Source organism: Lissotriton vulgaris, chromosome 5, assembly GCF_964263255.1.
Source record: "Lissotriton vulgaris chromosome 5, aLisVul1.2, whole genome shotgun sequence".
Lineage (NCBI taxonomy): Eukaryota > Metazoa > Chordata > Amphibia > Caudata > Salamandridae > Lissotriton > Lissotriton vulgaris.
The window spans coordinates 1,646,666,345-1,646,686,186 of NC_141693.1; the positions used below are offsets into that span (position 1 = coordinate 1,646,666,345).

The 19,842-nt window shown below is 49.6% G+C and overlaps 1 protein-coding gene across 1 annotated transcript in view; it reads right to left on the minus strand.

Annotated features, from left to right (window-relative positions):
- Positions 1 to 19,842, minus strand: part of SMARCD2 (SWI/SNF related BAF chromatin remodeling complex subunit D2) — an 805,600-nt gene that overhangs the window by 599,669 nt on the left and 186,089 nt on the right. The gene's annotated exons all lie outside the window — the stretch shown is intronic.

Consider the following 19,842-nt stretch of genomic DNA (forward strand, 5'->3'; position numbering starts at 1 on the left):
TGCGATTAAAAATAGCGCTCAGTGCCGGCTGAGCGGCATTGCAGCTGAATCGCTGTGCCTCTCCTGTTATGGCAGCGGGTCTTTGGTAGGCCCCTGACCCCTGGAGAAGAAGGCATGGCTGTATATATGGAAGAGCGCGATGATGGCCTTCTCAAAGACCTAACCGCATCATATCCCTCTTCCATATGTACAATTGAGAGCTCACTGTGCTCATGCTCCTGGTGCACAGTGAAGTCCAACTGTAACTCCTGAATATCCAGGATAAGCATTATAGTAAAATAACTGCCTGAAAGGCGGGATATTACGCAGTGGAAGGAAGTAAAGCAATGATTTTTCCAGACTAAAGACTGGTGTTTGCAGTATCGCCATACATCGATCATGGGTGTGACGCAGAAACTCAGGGACCTAGGTTTGAATATGCCCTTTTCTTTCCAGCCAAAATGAAGATCACTGCGGACCAACAGACCTTTTGCTTCTTTACTTAAACTGAAGATGCTTGAGACTGGGCAGAAGAGTACTCTGCTTCAAGTATCAAGAGAGATGCCCCATCAGGCCCTCCTCGATTGTCAAGTGTCCTGGGAGAAAGATACGGCGCTGTGGCCAGTAGCCTTCTAGTCTGAACATCACTCCCTTATCAGCTCAAATGCAAGACGACCGGAGGGCTGCACTGACCACTGCATTACAGCGTTGCCCCCCAACTCATGAGAGTTAACAGTCAACTCTGACTCTCACTCATTAGATAGTAAAACCGCAACATTTTTAAAAGCGGTATGTACCGACCAGTAACAGCGGCAACAGCAGATGACTGTGTAAAGTTAATTGTTGTTACATTCCCATCAGCAGTGTGCACGTCTAGTGATGCTTCACTTCTGTCACATTTGTGTCTTAATATGCACGGCTCTTCTAAATTAAAGCCATAATTAAATGTACAAGTTGAGTCTTCTACAGCACTTGAGTTACATAGGGTAGTTTTAGAAAATTAGCCTTTTCCACATGGTCATCTCGGATTTGTCGCGTTTTGCTGGCCCCAATATTTCTGCTGGCGTTAGATATCTGTGCACTTTACTCCTACTAACCATTAGTAAAAGGACCTTTGCTCTCCCTTTTCATGTGTTCAAATTGTCATAATCCTAAAAATGGTGTAGTAACTTGCCTATAAGCCCCTAATACAATGTACAAAATGTATCTAGTGCCTGGGAGTTAAATGTCACTAGTGGACAGCAGCCTCTATTTTGCCATCTACTATAGTGCAATGCAAACATGGCTTCATGCGTACCATTTGTAGCCTGAACGTAACAGCGCAAAACATGCAGTGCAACCTGTCAAAATAAATCTTTTTTGACAGGTTAAAAAAAACTTCCCAATTAAATATTACAAATCACCCCAATGTACTCCTAGTATCCCACAAGGCAGGGTGCATGTCATTTAAAAAGTAGGCAATATAGAAAATGTAATGTTAACATGCCCTTAGAGTGACTGGCACCTCAGGAAAGGGAGCAGATAGAACAATTATTAGATAACTGTTTTTAATAGTCATTAAAAATCCAATTCAATGCTGAATTCGAATTTTTAATAAATATTAAGGAAAAGTGACTTTTAGATAGTTACATTTTCCCTGCCTGAAGTTCCTGGGTGCGAACTTGCATTGGCTCTCTAGCTTCTTCATGCCAGTCATTTACCTTGATTAGGTATGACTAGATGTGATATGCCTCCCAGGAGCAAATAAAAATCTGACCTGAATGGACAGATGACTCCTCTGAAAAGGCATCCTTTTTAACACTACAGTGTCAAATCCTGCTTATGTGTCAAATCTTGCTTGGCAGGTCTGCTCAATCAATCAATCAATCAATGGCATTTATAGAGCGCACTACTTACCCGTAGGGTCTCAAGGCGCTGGGGGGAGGGGGGAGGGGGGTGCCGCTACTGCTCGAACAGCCAGGTCTTCAGCTTCTTCCTGAAGGAGAGGTGGTCTTGGGTCAGGCGCAGGTCGGTCGGGAGGGCGTTCCAGGTCTTGGCGGCCAGGTAGGAGAAGGATCTTCCTCCTGAAGTCGCTCTTCGGATGCGGGGTACGGCGGCGAGGGCGTGGTTGGCCGATCGGAGGTGGCGTTTGGGAGCGTAGAAGTTTATTCGGTTGTTGAGGTAGCTCGGGCCTTGGTCGTGTAGGGCTTTGTGTGCGTGGGTGAGGAGGCGGAAGGTGATTCTTTTGTTGACGGGGAGCCAGTGCAGGTCTCTCAGATGTCCGGAGATGTGGCTGGTTCGTGGGATGTCGAGGATGAGTCTGGCTGAGGCATTCTGGATCCGCTGGAGTCTCTTCTGAAGCTTGGCGGTGGTGCCGGCGTAGAGGGCGTTGCCGTAGTCCAGTCGACTAGTGACGAGGGCCTGGGTGACGGTCTTCCTGGTCTCGGTGGGGATCCACCAGAAGATCTTCCGTAGCATGCGTAGGATGCTGAAGCACGCAGAGGAGACGTTGTTGACTTGCCTGGTCATGGAGAGGGAGGAGTCCAGGATGAAGCCCAGGTTTCGTGCGTGGTCTGTCGGTTTGGGTGTGGTGCCCAGGGCGGGAGGCCACCAGGAGTCGTCCCAGGCGGAGGGTGAAGAGCCCAGGATGAGGACCTCCGTCTTGTCTGAGTTCAGTTTCAGGCGGCTGGTCGTCATCCACTCGGCTACCTCTTTCATCCCTTCGTGCAGGTTGGCTCTGGCGGCAGCGGGGTCGTTGGTCAGGGAGAGGATCAGCTGGGTGTCGTCGGCGTAGGAGATTATGCTGAGGTTGTGTTGGCGTGCGATGGCCGCGAGGGGGCTCATGTGGACGTTGAAGAGGGTGGGGCTCGGCGAGGATCCTTGAGGGACGCCGCAGATGACTTCGGTGGCCTCTGACTTGTACGGTGGTAGGCGGACTCTCTGTGTTCTTCCGTCGAGGAAGGAGATGATCCATTCCAGAGCCTTCTCCTGGATACCGACGTTGCTGAGGCGCTGTACTAGGGTGCGGTGGCAGACGAATGCCGCGGAGAGGTCTAGGAGGATGAGGGCCGCTGTTTCTCCGTTGTCCATCAGGGCTCGGATGTCATCGGTGGCGGCGATGAGGGCGGTCTCGGTGCTGTGGTTGGCACGGAAGCCAGACTGTGAGGGGTCGAGGGATCCATTCGTCTCCAGGAAGGCGGCCAGCTGCTTGTTGACGGTCTTCTCGATGACTTTGGCTGGGAACGGGAGGAGCGAGATGGGGCGGTAATTCTTGAGTTCGGTGGGGTCCGCTGTGGGTTTCTTGAGTAGAACGCTGAGTTCGGCGTGCTTCCAGCTCTCAGGGAAGGTGGCGTGTCGAAGGATGTGTTGATGATGTCTCGCAGGTGGGGTGCGATGACAGCGTCGGCCTTGTTGAAGACGTGGTGAGGGCAGGGGTCGGTCGGAGATCCGGAGTGGATGGAGTTCATCGTGCGGATGGTGTCTTCGGTGCTGATCGGAGTCCAGGCGTGGAGGGTGGTGGTGGGGGGTGGTTGTTCGGTCGTGGTGTGCGTTGGTTGGTTGTTGAAGCTGTTGTGTATGTCCGCGATCTTGTTGTGGAAGTATGAGGCGAGGGAGTTGCAGAGGTCTTGCGATGGGGTGATGTCGTTGTTACCTGCGCTGGGGTTGGATAGCTCTTTCACGATGTTGAAGAGTTCCTTGCAGTTGTGTGCGTTGTTGTCCAGCCGGTCCTTGAAAGCAGTTTTCTTGGCAGCGCGGATCAGCTGGTGGTGCTTCCGGGTGGCAAGCTTGAAGGTGGTCATGTTGTCTGGTGTTGGTTCCCTTCTCCAGACTTTCTCGAGGGCTCGGCAGTTCTTCTTGGAGCTCTTGAGTTCGTCGGTGAACCATGGGGCTTTCTTGCTGCCGGGTCTGCTGGGCGGGGTCCTCAGCGGGGCGAGCTCGTCCGCGCAGTTGCTGATCCACTTCGTGAGGTTTTCGGCGGCTTGGCTGGGGTTCGCTGAGCTGGCCGGAGGGTGCTGGCTCAGGGAGGTGGCGAGTTGGTCGGCTGTGATCTTGTTCCAGCTTCTGCGGGCGGTCTGTTGTTGGTGGTGGTGGGTCGTCGTTCTTTTGAAGGTGAAGTGGACGCAGCTGTGGTCCGTCCATTGAAGCTCTGTGGCGTGGCTGAAGTCGATGTCTGTGCTGGATGAGAAGACTGCGTCGAGTGTGTGCCCGGCGAGGTGGGTGGGGGTGGACACCAGCTGCTTGAGTCCAAGATTGGCGAGGTTGTCGAGCAGGGTGCTGGTGTTGCAGTCGTTGTTGTTCTCCAGGTGGAAGTTGAGGTCTCCCAGGAGGATGTAGTCGGCGGAGGGGAGGGCATTCGGGCTGACGAAGTCGGCGATGTCCTCGCTGAATTGGGTGCGTGGTCCCGGAGGTCGGTAGATCAGGGTGCCTCTGAGGGTGGTCTTCGGGTCGGTGTGGATCTGGAAATGCAGGTGTTCGGCGGTGGTCAGGGTGTTGTCGGTGCTGGTCGTGAGACGGATGGTGTTCCTGTGGATGATGGCGATGCCTCCTCCCATCTGGTTGGCGGTGCGATCCCTCCGGGTGATCTTGTAGCCCTCTGGGATGGCGATGGCGATGTCGGGAGCTGAAGAGGCGTTCATCCAGGTCTCCGTGAGGAAGGCAACGTCTGGAGCTGTGGTGTCGAGGAGGTTCCAGAGTTCGATGGCGTGTCTGTGGACGGAGCGGGTGTTGAGCAGGATGCACTTGAGGTGGGTGCTGCTGGTGTTCGTCTTGGTGGGTGCTGGTGCGAGGCAGGTCCGGATGCAGGTGAACTTGCAGGCGTGGCAGCTGAAGGTTCCGTGGGTGCGTCGTGGGGTGGCTCGGTAGCATCCAGGGATTCGGCCGGTGTTGAGTGCGATGAGGGTGGCGGCGGTGTACGTCAGGCGGGTCGGTCGGGGTCCTCGTGGGCCAGGGGTCCTGGCACTGGGTGCGGTCCAGGCGCGGACGGGCGTAGACGGGCTTACCTTTGGCGCGCCTTCGGCGCACAATCGGCGCGCCCGCTGCGCGTTCGTACGGTCGCCATATATGGCGAAGTGCGCGGGGGGCGGAGCAGCTGGGAGGCGGGAGCGGGGAGGGTACAGAAGAAAAAGGGGCGGGGTAATCGGCGGTGGCGGGAAGCGGGGAGGGAGGACGGGGGTCACAACAAAAGGCTACACAGGAAGGAGATGACAAATTACAAACCGGACAGAAAATACAGGCAATACAGATGGGCAAAAAATACAACAATTACAAACAGGACGGCAAAAACAACAGGATTCACATATAACACATGGGGAACACTTGAAAAGAAAGAGAAAAGGGGGCAAAGACAATTCGTGTGGGGCCACTGTCTAGTTGCTGAATGACTCTGCTTTTGTCCAACAAGACCACTGTATCAGGGTTTACATATAACCATAGATCCACACTTAAAAGGAGAAGAGGATGCCAAAATAATTCTCCTTTTGTCCTACCAGACATCTGTATCTAGGTTTGTTATGGGTACAGTGGCTGCCCCAAACTGGATATTTGTGTTAGAAGTGGAAGGACACTAGAATTACCCTACTCCGTCATCAGGGGGAGGACATTAGGATTACCACAGTACACTCCCCCATACACACACAGCATCCAGAGTTCAGGCTCTAGTGTGGCTGAAGAATTGTTCCATCTTGAAAATGCCCGAAGTGGGTACTATTGGTCCAGGGAATCTTTATGTCATTAGTTAGGGTGTGCCCAGGAGTCACTCCCACCCTTTGGCTAGTGCCAGGCATCAATGTGGGCCCTCCAGGCACTGATGTTAGAACTTTTTATGAACATGCAGAAGATCAGAAGAGGACTGTACCTCCTGTCTGTGACCTGAGAGGACCCATTAAAGGCTTGGCCTGCTCCTTCCTGTACCCAGGCCAAAGAAACAGATTCCAAGGGGTATAAGGCTGAGCTACTGTGTAGCTAGAGGGATGCAATAAACTGAAGAGGACTTTTCCTGGAAGTACCCAGCTGGCTAGCGATAACTGGACCTGGTCTGGAACCTGCTTGTTGGCTTCTGTTGAACTTACCACCTTCTATGCAAGCAAACAAAAGGCTATAAATCCAGTGTTGATTAAGAGGTCCACCTCCTCATTCACCCAAAGTGTTGGATAATTGGAATGGTGTGTGTGTGAATCAGACCAATGTAACAATTCATATTGGGTTGCTCGGGGTTGGCCTTCATTTGGGTTGTTTATATCGTCAGGCAGAGCTGAGATATGCCTTGACAGATCTACTCCCCCAATGCGTTGGCAAGTTTTATTTTATCAGGGCGAGCTATATTTAGGGCCTAATCGCCCTTCTGGCGATCTGACAAACAACAGGTGTTCTGTTCACTCACAAAGTGAAGTAGCATTTAAGTTGCCTTTAAATCTTGCTTGTAGTTTGTCACACTTATTCTGTGTTCAGAGATAGAGATCAAAGGTATTAAAGGATATGTCGTAGTGGATGATCCACGGACACTACGCGAGCCACAAACTCACGCTTTGGAAGTTGCGGAATGGGATAACACCCATTGTCATGCCATTTCTAGGCTAGAGGTTGAATCACACTAGAAGATTGCTTACCAGAAAATTGACATATTCTTTAATACTTGGCGGAGGAAGAGTTTTTACATTGATCAGGTTTCTACCAATACCACTTTAAGAAAGCAAATTGAACATTGGTGATAGTACACAGAATAGAAGGTCAACACACTTTTTGCCCTGAAGAAGTCCAAGAGGACAAAACACGTTGGCTACGGTTTTACTTGTTGTGAAGGAGAGATAACGAATAAAGTAGAGTGAAAACACACCTGCTGAATTGATGTTGTTCTTAATCATGTGATGTTATTTCAGATGTTACTGTAAGGAGTGCTGGACCAAATTGTTGTTTTGCTATTGTGGGGTTTTCTAATCCTAGGACGCTCAGAGGTATGGAGCCTCAGGTCCTGTGCACTATAGATTTAATTAATTTAATAAAGTGCAGTCATAATTACCTCATACCCTGTATATCTGTTGTCTGATTACATTTCTTTTTTGACTGCAAAGATCAAGGATTTTGTAAAGCAAACTGTCTGAAAAACCTGCTGTACAAAAGGTGTGAAATGAAAGGTTGTAGGATGTCGTGTTTTATTCTAAGACACATGAACGTAGCTGAAAAGTGAATTGCACTAACATTTCAAAATACATTTCAGTAGTTCTGAAAGCCCTTTGTTTGTAATTCTGTGTGATGAAAAAAAATATTTTAATAGGAAAAAACAAATCAGAATACTTTACTTGGTGATGTGCAAATGATAAATATGTTTGTTGAAACCCACTTTCCACAGATTGTTTATACACTATATAGTTTTATAAGTAACATTGCATGTTAATCGGAATGTTTTTGGCCATTTCAATGGAAAACGTGCTGTCTGTAAATGACAGTGCACTACCACCTCATTAATTATCAATATATTGGTTACAAGTAGGTTTTTAAAGATGAACTGAGAAACATTCCTCCCCTGCCCTAATGGAAATTCTATTAGTAAACTAAGAGTAAGTCAGGGTTCATGTGTACCCTATATGTGGGCTACATTCTTATTATACATGGAGTAAAGGTTTAAGCTATTCAATCAAAGGAAATAGGTTTGTTTGTACAGCAGAAATGCTGATCTCACATATAGGAAGGTGCTCTCTTAAGTGATAATGAAGAAATATGAGTCTCTGCAAAATAAAATATTTGCCTAGGATGACATAATGAGACCAGTTTAAGGGTCAATTGCTTTACAGATAGATCAAGTAGATTATTCAAGTTACTAGACCTGCAGGTAACATTTTAATTATTTTTCGAGGAGTGTGAGAGTTAGATTTACGCACACTGTACAAGGCTTCTGTAGTATGGCAAAGTGGCAACACTTTGATACTTTTACAGCTGCTCCTCCTGACTCTCCCTTACCTCTGCTTACAATTAAATTTTATAAGCCACAACAAACTACTTGACTCTCATGACCTAGAACGTCTGGGAATAAGTAGATAACATTTCATTACTTGGACATGAACATATATCATTCCAACCAAGTCTTATTAGATGCCAACCTTATCAAGGCAATATCTTCACTTATGTCACAAGTTACCTTTTGGAAATCCTTATCTGTTCCAACAACAGCAGAAATGCCCAAGCCAAAATGATAAATTTTGCCCGATTGTTATATTACTTTTCATTACTTTTCAAACCTGCCTATGCAATTTCTCAGGAAATTCTTTCTCTCCTTTTACAGAATGTTGGGTAATGAGAATTTGCCTAGCCTTGGTGCTGGTAAGTTCCAATTCTATTAAGGACTCAGAGGCGAGGATTATGCCTTACTTTCTTCACTTTATTGCAAACAGCAGCAAGAAAAAACACTTCATAAACTACATTTCCCATGAACCATAGGGAAAAAACAAAGAGTCTCAATGGCAATCCTTTGTCGCTCTCCATACTCCTGCAGCTCCCATCATGCTCTGCAGCTGCTTCCTCTTCCTCTTTCTTCGCGCGAAGCCCATGCTCCGACATTCTCATGCATCTTGTTTGGTACCTTCGTTTCCTGCAAAAAACGCATTGTCAGATACCGAACATGAACTCGACACAGTGACATACATAAGTCGAGAGATCATATCAATCCATAGCATACATAGCCAAAAGAACAGGAAAACAATTTACTTACATTCCTTACGGGGAGGGTCCACTTCCATGAAGTCATTGGGGGGGATAATCCTCGCCTCCGAGTCCTTAATAGAATTGGAACTTACCAGCAGCAATTCTAGGCAAATTCTCATTCTATGGCAGGACCGGAGGCTTCGGATTATGCCAGTTCAAAGCTTGTCGACCACCAGCCGAGCTACTTCCAACACTGGCTTGAAATAGAACCTCTTAAAGGTGGAGTCAGAGGACCAGTCGGCCGCTCTCAATAAATCCTTCAATCGAGCCCCAAGGGCAAAAGCTTTAGAGGCCATAACCCCTCTAGCAGAGTGTGCACCAAATTGCTTGGTGTCAATTCCCGCCTCCTGCATCACCCAACGCACCCATCTGGCAATAGTTGGGGAAGACACGGCCTTGTACGGTTTACGTAAGGCAATAAGCAATTGTCTTTCGCCCGGAGGGCGAGTATCTTCTGTTAATTCCTCATAAGCAAGGAGGCACTGTACAACGCACAGTTTAGGGGAATCTGAAAAAGCTGCGTAAGAAATCACTCTCGACATGGACTTAGTCCGCCTACTCACTGTGAATGCCACCCCATCCGGGGAGAAAACTCTAGCCGTAATGTCTAAGGCACGAACGTCAGAAACACGCCTGCAAGACACTAGGCACAACAGCATTGCCAATTTAGCCGTGAGCTCTTTGCGAGATAGGAACCTATTCGGTTGCCAAGACAAGAACAAGTTGAGAACTCTGTTGACGTCCCACAGAACAGAGTAACGCGGCTTCGGAGGCAAGGAGAGACAATCCCTTTTAGGAGCCTGCACACCAAAGGGTGTTCCCCAATCGGGGATCCCTGTACCAAGTCGTGACCGGCAGAAATAGCGGAGCGGAAGGTGTTGATGGACCTGTAAGCTAGGCCATCCTCTACTAAGCCGGCTAAAAAATTAAGCACCTGAACTACATCCGCCCCCACGGGATCGAAACCCCATCGCACACACCAGCGACGCCATCGATGCCAGGCTGATCGATATCTTCTGGTCGTGTTATCCGCCCATGCCTTAGAGAGCAAGTCCTCTGCCTTTCCCGAAAGGCCTGGGATCTTCCAGCGACGCCGGAGATCCGCCATGCCATCAGCCGCAGTGATCCCTCCTGGACTAGCCGGTGAGGAGATCCCTCTGGACTGAGCAGAATGTGAGGAGAGTGGGGGGAGTAGGATTAGAAAATCCCAAGAAAGTTCCAGAAGAACCGGAAACCAAACTGGAGACCTCCACCATGGAGAGATCAGGACCACCACCGCCGACTGACGGCGAAGCAACGCCGACACTCGCGTTATCATGGAGAACGAGGGAAATGCATACCCCTGCTTGCTGGACCAATCCTGCAGGAACGCATCAGTCGCTTCCGCCAAAGGATCCGGGCGCCAACTGAAGAATCTTGGGAGCTGGTGATCCAGGCGGGACGCGAACTGGTCCACAGTAAAGGGACCCCATTTGTCAGCAAGTTTCGAGAACAGCTGAGGATCCAATTTCCATACACTGGCGTCGAACAGTTGCCGGGAGTGCCAATCGGCCACTTCGTTCATACGTCCCGGCAGGTACTCTGCCGTGACCGACACCTGCCGATCCAGGCAAAACTGCCAAAAGTCCTTGGCTAGATCCGCCAACACCTTCGATCTGGTCCCCCCCAGATAGTTGATATAGCGGACCGCCGACACGTTGTCCATCCGGAGGAGGACGCATGACTGAACCCTGTCCTTCGTCCAACACTGGACTGCAAAGGAGCCGGCTAGCAACTCCAAACAGTTGATATGTAAGGATTGCTCGTGGGCCGACCAGGCGCCTCCTGTGGAGAACTCCCCGCACCTGGCACCCCAACCAGAACGGCTAGCATCCGATTCTATCACCACATCTGGGGTTGATCCAAAAATCGCACGACCGTTCCAGGCCTCCATGTGCGTCAGCCACCACCTCATCTCCTCTCTCACTTCCTCCGACAATGGGATCATCTGAGAATATGTCAGTCCCTTCCTGAGATGGTATGTCTTTAGGCACTGCATGGCTCGGTAGTGGAGCGGGCCCGGGAAAATGGCCTGAATGGAAGAGGACAGAAGGCCCACCAAGCGCGCCAAATGACGCAGCGACGTGAGCGGCCTTGCCAGAGTCTGACGCAACTCGTGCCGGATCTTCGCCATCTTTCTGGCGGGAAGACTTAGAGTGGAGGACACAGAGACTATTGTGAAGCCTACAAATGTTGCACATTGCGTGAGAATTAGGAGGGACTTCTTCTCGTTGATAACGAAGCCCAGACCCTGAAGCAGGTTGACCGCCACTTGGAGCAGGGCTCTCAACTTTTCCGGGCATTGGGCCATGAAAAGCATGTCGTCTGATTTCTTGAGCCCGCAAGGCCTCCACCGCCGGACGTAACACCTTTGTGAAACACCACGGCGCCGAGGAGAGCCCGAAAGGAAGAGTGGTGAACTCGTAAACCTGCCCGTCCCACCTGAACTGGAGGAAACGACGGTGAGGAGGGAAAACCGGCACCGCTAAGTAGGCGTCTTTTAAGTCGAGCCTGACCATCCAATCTGACGGCCGTAAAACATCTCTCAGAATATGGATCCCCCTCCATCTTGAAATGACGGTACACCAACCATTCGTTGAATTCTTTCAGGTTGATGACCGGGCGTCTGCCCCGTCGACTTTGTCGACCAGGAAAAGATTGCTGAGGAAACCCCTAGGATGCTCGTGCGCGCGGCATATCCCCCTTTGTGGAGGAGGGCGGAGACCTCTTCACGCACCAAGTCTGCATCGCGCTGGGAAAAGGTAATGGGGCGAGGACGCTGTAGCTGATATGGACGGCCATGAAACTCCAGCTGGAAGCCCTGGACCGTCTGCAGCACCCAAGCGTCGCTCGTGAGGGAAACCCACGCCGGGAAAAACTGCGCCAAGCGCCTCCCTACCCGCAAAGTCACTGAGGGTAGCACACTCACCTCCTCCAGCACTTTGTTGCTGACCCCCGCGGCCGCCGCGGCCTCTGAATCGCTGACCTCGGGTAGGGTAAAAGTTGTTGAAGCGGGAGCTATCTTGTGCTTGACCACGTCCGGAGCCTTGCCCTCGATCGGAGCTGCCTCCACGACCGAACGAGCGCCCCCTGCCACGTCCGGTCTTGTCAAATCCCGCTGGGAAAAAACTTTCTAAATTTTAGATTGAGCTCTGTCTAAAGAGGTAAACGTGGCAACGAACTTTCCAAGCTCCTTTATGAAGGGGTCCCCAAAGAGGCCCCCTTGTGCCACTGCGCCAGCCTCTGACGAAGCGAGGTCACCCAACTTAGGGTCGATCTTAATTAACAGTGACCTCCTCCTCTCGGTAGAGAGGGCACAATTTGCGTTTCCGAGAAAGACAATGGCCCGCTGAGCCCAATTTGATAGGACCTCCAGTGAAATAGCATCCCTGGAGACATTGGCCTCCTCAGCCATGTCCAAAATCTTGGTCATGGGCCCTATGGCGTCCAGTAGCTTGTCCTGGCACGTACGCCAGGACCTATCGATACCCTTCCCCGGGTCCCTGACGAACTTCGCCAAGAACGTCGCCATTTTAGGGTCGATGTCCGGTGTGAGCGCTACCTTATCCTCTAGGGTGGGGTGAGGACACTCCGCCCGAAGGAGACTACGAGCGTCCTTCTCCACAGGTTTGCACAATCGGCTTGCGACATACTGGGCCACTTTATCCCCGGGAACCCAATCCGAGGACCGGGGATGGACGATCTCGTCCGGGTCCAACATATCCGAAGGACCTGCTGAGGAGGTAGTCTGAGACGGGAGCCACGACCTTGATGATCAGGCTTCCTCGTCCGTATCAGGAGAATCCCCATCATCCTGAGGCTCTGGAGATCCAGTGCGCGGAGACTGAGGGGGGACCTCCACGGGGTCAGGGAAAGATTGGGACCCCTCATGTGCCATAAAGGCATTTTTGATCCGGGCGAAAGCCTCCGAATCAACCCCTTCCTTGCAAGGTTTCTTAGGGGGAAGAGGGGCAGGTGAAGACGTGGCGTCTTTAGGGACCGAAGCCGGCGCAGGAATCAGGGAAGCTAACTTTGAATACGCCTCATCCAACCGAGCCGTCAGGCGTTCTTCCAGTGGTACCATAGCCTGATCGACTGCTCTATAAATAGAGTCGTCCACCGCCTGATAAAAGTCCTCATCCCACGAGGCATAACTAAGAGGATCCTCCTCTGTGTAGTGGCCACCACCCCTTTGCATCTTGAGGTAAATCAGGCTCTGCGAAGGAGGAAACTGCGGCCTAGCAATAAGGGATGCCCTAACAGGCACCAAATGTATACTGGAGGAGAGCCCAGGCAAAATGGGGGAACACAGAGGCGCCCAATTAACGGGGACTGGCCCCAGGGAACGCTGCAGCCATTTGAATTCACAGGGCGCCAACCCGGCAAAGCGTCCCATGCGCTATCTCTTGCGCCAAATTACGACCCCTCAGGGTGTCAATGGAGGAACAATACAACCCAGAAAAGGGCGTTCAAAAGTCTGGGGGAAAAATGCCTAATTTTGCGGCCCCGCAGGGTGTCGAGCCGGGAGGCAGGGGGCACCTCACTAGACGAGGTCACCTAGAAAAAACGCGCTCAAACGCGCTTTACTAATCGCTCCTCAGGCGCGCTAACACACCAGTACCAGGTCGGCCCCTAGCGGCGACCACCACACACCGCGTCACTAAGGGACAGGATCGCGTGAGGAAGCGCAAAAGCGTCCCGCGATCACCAGCGGACTCTGTAGGGACTAAAAAGGTCAGCGCTTGCTAGCAATCGAAAACGCTACCCACACAGACCCCAAACACCAGAGAGAAAAGTCAAAAACCACTTAACTTGCTTCTGAGCAGCGAAGAAAGAGGAAGAGGAAGCAGCTGCAGAGCATGATGGGAGCTGCAGGAGTATGGAGAGCGACAAAGGACTGCCATTGAGACTCTTTGTTTTTCCCTATGGTTCATGGGAAATGTAGTTTATGAAGTGTTTTTTCTTGCTGCTGTTTGCAATAAAGTGAAGAAAGTAAGGCATAATCCGAAGCCTCCGGTCCTGCCATAGAATCTTATTTGGAATGTTGGAAGACGCAGGGTGTAGTCAGCCAAACTAAAGCTCTGGATTGATTAAAAAGGCCAAGCAGCCTCCGATTTGTACACTATTATTTAGCAGCGCAACTTCAGTGTGCTTCCCATTGGATGGCTGGGCATTCACCTGATGCAAGTGTCCTTCTATTGCTATAACAGGGATCTTCAAATAACTGGTCATCTAAACCTTTACGCCCCAGATAGTTCTCTGCAAAGTATTTCTAGTTTTACACACACCTTTCCATACATTCATTATTGTTGGGGAAACGTGGGCTTCCAGACAGTGGGGTGTAAGTATGTGGTTGTTGGGGGGAGAGGGGTCTTAGGTGTTGATTTTAAGACAGATTCTTTGAGTTTCATCATAGAACCATTAATTACTCACCATATGGCATATATCTCACACATGAGTACCATGCCACATGTATAAGCGGTACAAAATGTATAAGTAGCATGTGGAATGGTTTTCATTGCCATGTCATTGATTACAACATTATAATCCTCTTCACTCACTACTGGAGAAGGTACTGATTTATACTCTGTACCACAATGCTTTGGAATATGAACAGCCCTAATGACCGTATCAGAAAGGGGGGGGTGGCTGTGGGGGGCTTTGGGGAGGGGTACCGTTGTCAAAGTGCACAAAAGCATGAGCCTGCAGCACTTATGAGCAAGAAACTCATGTAATAGAGCCCCTTGCTTGCTACATTTGGAGTTGCATCCTGGTGTGTCCTGGATGCAGGACACACCAGGAGATCCAGTGGAGTATCAAATGTATTGCTGAAATACCTGGCATTTGCAGTCTCCCATATTAGGTTAGACCCACTCCGGAGGTACATGACCCTTGAGGGATCCTTTGAGGGTTGTCAGCTTGACCTGTTGTGCACATTTGTCTCTCAAATGCTATTTAAAGTCACTCTGAAGGCCAACCAACCGTTAGATAATACTTGGGTCCCCTCAGGGGGCTACCGTTGGTTGCTGGCGGAGACTTTAATCATGTATTGATACCGTACATGGATTCGACAGCCCCCAGGGAGGCGAAGTAGGGTAGGAGAGAGTTGTTGGCATACTGGACGGATTGCCTGGGTTTATGTGACGCATGGGGAGGGTAGAACCCACAAACTCATGCCTATTCACATACTTCACTAAAAAACAAGATGGCCAGATAGGCTCTTTTTACAATCTTCTACTACACCTAGCCAAATAATCCTAAGCGGGCAAAATTTTTCATTTCATCAATTTTACTTATTTACATGTATTCTTTTCATGACATTTCAATATATCCGAAACAAAACACCATTGTCACGATTATACACCATTACTACATCAACATACAAAAAAAATCAAAAAGACATAATACAAGCAATAAATTAACATAAACACCATATAAAAAGTGGAATGCCTCCAATTACTTTGTTTGTGGGGCACCAGTCCTTATGTAATATATACAAACAAGCGGACAATGAAAAGTTTACAGGGGCCTGCTTGTTTACTGTGCTGGAAGCTGTTATTATGGAGGGGTCAAGTTTTCAGGGGGATGGCATCCAATACTTCATTCCCTGTAGCGCCCATTATGATTCTTGCTCCAGCACAGAGTCAACGCGTTTCGAACCCCAAAATTGCTTAAGGGTTCTTCTCAGGACATGGACTGGAAGTGGCCTTCACTGTTGTCTTTTGATCCTCCCAACACTACTGTGTCCTATTCACGGAGAGGCTAGGGAGCTCTTCGGGCTACAGATAGCGCACTTTATTATTCTTTCAGTCTCTCAACCTGCAATTAGTGAGCTAGGATGCAGTGTTTCAAGCACAGTGCTCTGTATTGGTCAAGTGGGTGAGTTCCGATGCTGTTTATCGGCGTGGCTGACTTTTAATAACTTCATTCACGATCTTCATTATACAGAGCGCACCCATCTCCGGATTGCAAAACTTCAGCTCTTTCTTTGTCAGGCATTTTTGGGGTGTTCATAAAAAAGAACAAGCATTTGCAATGCAATAGGTCTCACATTTATGAGGGTTTGAGCTATTGCATTGTAAATTACTATGCCTTTTATTTATGTGTTGTTTTTAAAACAGATAAATAAAAAGTATCGTCATTGACACTGCAAATAGCTTAAACTCTCACAAATGCGAGACCTATTGCATTGCAAATGCGTGCTATAAAAATAAAACAAGCATTTGATATGCAATAGGTCTCGCATTCACGCTAGTTTCAGCTATTGGCATTGTAAATGACAATGACTTTTATTTATGTTTTGGGTTTAAAACATAAATAAAAGGCACTGTCAGTCACAATACTAATAGCTTAAACTCTCACAAATGCGAGACCTATTGCATTGCAATAAAGGGTCTTCGTGACCGCTTGTTAGATTGTAAATATCAGAGGAAGAGACCGGCCTGCAACATCTTCAAAGTAGTGATAAAAAGTGCAGTGAAGAAGATGTGTAAGTGTTGTAAATTACACAGACACTGTCACGTGGTCGCTAGAGTCATTGTCGACATCTTTAAGTTAGCATGAGCCCGGTAACCATGATGCTGCTTTTGCGCACAACACTGCATGTCTTTAGTTTTGCAAGACTCTGTTTATGCCTTTCACATGAGAACTCTCTGCTGTGCTCGTTCTCTGCCGGTTCCAGGAGTTTGGTCTAAACATTGTGAGCAAGGTCGATAAACACTGCCTCTTGTTTTTCTATTCTGTTCAGGCCCTAGCACTTTGACAATACATACCAATGCAGCTGTTTTTGCTGGAGCCTAGTACTTTGATATTATGGGGATGCATGTTTAGGTAACACACTTGGGACCTTTCCAAGAGAAGAGCAACCTGCACCTGTGATGTAGAAATACGATCTATGGCCTGAGGTATGGGGTCTGCTGACAAAGCCCAGAGATCTTCCATTATATACAAATACTTCTGCTTACCAAGGGGAGGGTGGTTAAGCCTTATAGGGCCAGATGCATCAAGCGAAATGCGCTCGCAAAAGGGCCAGATTCTCAGAATCTGGCCCTTTGCGAGTGCAATTTTTGCATTTGGGATGCATCATCCCAAATGCAAAAATCACAAATAGAGAATTCGCTAAATTGCGATTGTTTGCATTTAAGGAATCTCAAATTGAGATTCCTTAAATGCAATGCATGAAAGTATCAAAAATGGCGAATTCGCTAATAGGGCACGCAAATTACCACGAAGTACAACTTCATGGTAATTTGCAAAAACTTTGAAAAATGCACTTTTGTGCATTTTTCAAAGTTTCACGTTGCGCACACACATGCCCTAAGGGCATGTGTGTGCGCAACATATGTGTACAGATCACATTCAGGGGTGTAACAGGGTGTCCTTTGGACACCCCTGCACCCTTGAACTCGCAATCTCAATTTGCAAATCGCTAATTGCGATTCGCAAATTGAGATTGTCTTCCCATTCATTCCTATGGGCCTCTAGGCCCATAGGAATGAATGGGGAGGTATTCATTAATTGCGACTCGCAATTTGCGAGTCGCAATTAAGGAATTCTAAGGAATCGCTATTTTTATAGTGATTGCTTGATGCATTCCATTTTGCTATTCCTTATTAGCGATTCCTTATTTTTCGCTAATAAGGAATCGCAAAATGGATGCTTGATGCATCTGGCCCATAGTCCTTTATCCACTGTCTTTATAAACTGACATCTCCCTTTGGGATATATGGCCTTGCTGCAATGCTAACTGTATTGATATTATGCATTTTGCTGCTGGTGGAGGCTTGAATACTGCATTTTAGAGCACGTTAAGTAAAGCACAAGTGACTTACCTTCGGTAACGATATATCTGTAAGAAACAGTAGTTAGTACTATATTCCTTACCTTAGAATATCCCCAGGCGTCAGACTGGATCTGTAAACTTTTGCGTAGCAGTACCCTTGCGCGTCGGTAGGCATCGTCTGCGGCTCCGCGTCAGTCGTCGGCGTCGTTGGTGCCCGGATGACGTCGCCTGAGTATTTAGACACCGCCTTCGCGCGCGGACGTCAGTTCTTATACACAGCTTTTCTGCGCCAGAAACGCAGAGCCTTGATAAAAACCAACACTGGTGCCATGAAACTAGGGCCCTGAAAGGGGTGAACCTTAACCCTAGATATCGGTTCGCAGAACGGTGAGGATGGGTGGGATGGTAAGGAATCTAATACTAACTACTGTTTCTTACAGCTATATTGTTACCGAAGGTAAGTAACTTGTGCATCTGAAAGAAACAGGTTAGTATTAGATTCCTTACCTTAGAATAGATACCCCAGCAATACTAATCCCGGTGGTGGGTCTGCGAACCAATGATCACACCAGAAAGTCCTGGAGAACGGAATGGCAAAAGAAGTCATCTCTCCAGACTTGGCTGTCCAGGCAGTAGTGTCTTGCGAAGACGTGCAGCGAGGCTCACGTAGCTGCCTGACAGATGTCCTGCAAGGGGGCTTCCCGACCCCAGGCAGTAGTAGCCGCCGTGGCCCGAGTGGAAAGGGCCCTCAGCCCAACAGGAGGCTCCTTTTTAGCCAAAGAATAGCACGCCTTGATGCACAAGACGATCCATCGAGAGATGGTGCAGTTGTGCACCGCCTGTCCTTTCTTAGCGTCAACGTAACGAACAAAGAGTTGGTCATCCACCCGGAACTGCCATGTGCGATCCAGATAGTATGAGAGCGCACGTTTTGGGTCCATACGGTGGAGCCTCTCTTCCTCTTTCGAGGGATGCAGAGGCGGAAAGAAGGTGGGCAAGGTGATGGACTGCCCAATGTGGAAGGCTGTGACTACCTTGGGCAGGAAAGAGGGTCGTGTCCGCAACACAACTTTGTCCGGATGGACGGAAAGGAAAGGAGGTTTAGAAAAGAGGGCCTGGAGCTCACTCACTCTCCTGGCTGAGGTGATGGCAACCAGGAATGCAGCCTTAAGGGTGAGTAGACGAAGAGGACAGTTATGAAGTGGCTCAAGGGGAGCGCACATCAGGTTAGTCAGAACCATGTTCAAGTCCCACTGAGGCATCACGAAAGGAACAGGGGGAAACATATGAGTGATGCCCTTCAAGAACCTATTGACAACCGGGGACTTGAACAAAGAAGGCTGATAAGGTAGCCGTAAGAAGGCGGAAAGGGCAGAAAGGTAGCCCTTGATAGTGCTCAGAGCAGAGCCCTGCTAGGCAATATGCCACAAATTTGTTCCTCCTGCAGGCGTATACCGATTTTGTGGAGGGACGTCTGACTGCCAGAATCACATCGCAGACTTCAGGACGCAAGTCAAATAGCCTCAACTGTCGCCGCTCAATCTCCACGCATGGAGGTGGAGACTGGACAGGTTCCGGTGGAGGACCGTCCCCTGCTGCTGCGACAGAAGGTCCTCCTGAAGAGGCAGACGAATCGGGGGATGGACAGACATGCTGAGTAGCTCGAGATACCAGTATCTTCGTGCCCAGTCCGGAGCCACAAGGATGACTTGGGCCCGGTCGCGTCTGATCTTCTTCAGCATTCCGGGCAGAAGTGGTATAGGAGGAAAGGCGTACAACAGACCGCAACTCTACTCGCGACGAAAAGCGTCTCCGAGCGAGTGCCACCTTGGAAATTCCAACGCGCAGAACTGATGACTTGCGCGTTCTCTTCAGTGGCAAATAGATCTAACCAAGGTTCTCCCCACTGCTGAAAGAGGCGTTGCGCCACGTCCGAGTTCAGAAGCCACTCGTGATCCATCATGCACCGGCGGCTGAGTTCGTCCGCCCTGGCCTTCAGGGAACCTGCCAGGTGTTGAACCACCAGGGTCACGCCCTGATGTTCCAGCCACTGCCAGAGTCGCAGAGCCTCCTGGCAAAGGGTCCACGACCCCACCCCGCCCTGTTTGTTGGAGTACCACATGGCGGTGGTGTTGTCCTTTAACACCGGCACTACACTTCCCCGGACAGAGGGGAGGAATGCTTTCAGTGCAAGCCGGATCGCCCGCAGCTCCAAAAGGTTGATGTGGAGCCGAGACTCCGCAGGAGACCAGAGGCCTCTGATCTCCGCCTCTCCCATGTGGCCCCCCCAGCCCAGGAGGGACGCGTCCATCACAACTACGTGCTCCGGTTGGGGAAGGGAGAGGGATCTGCCGCTGACCCAATTGCGG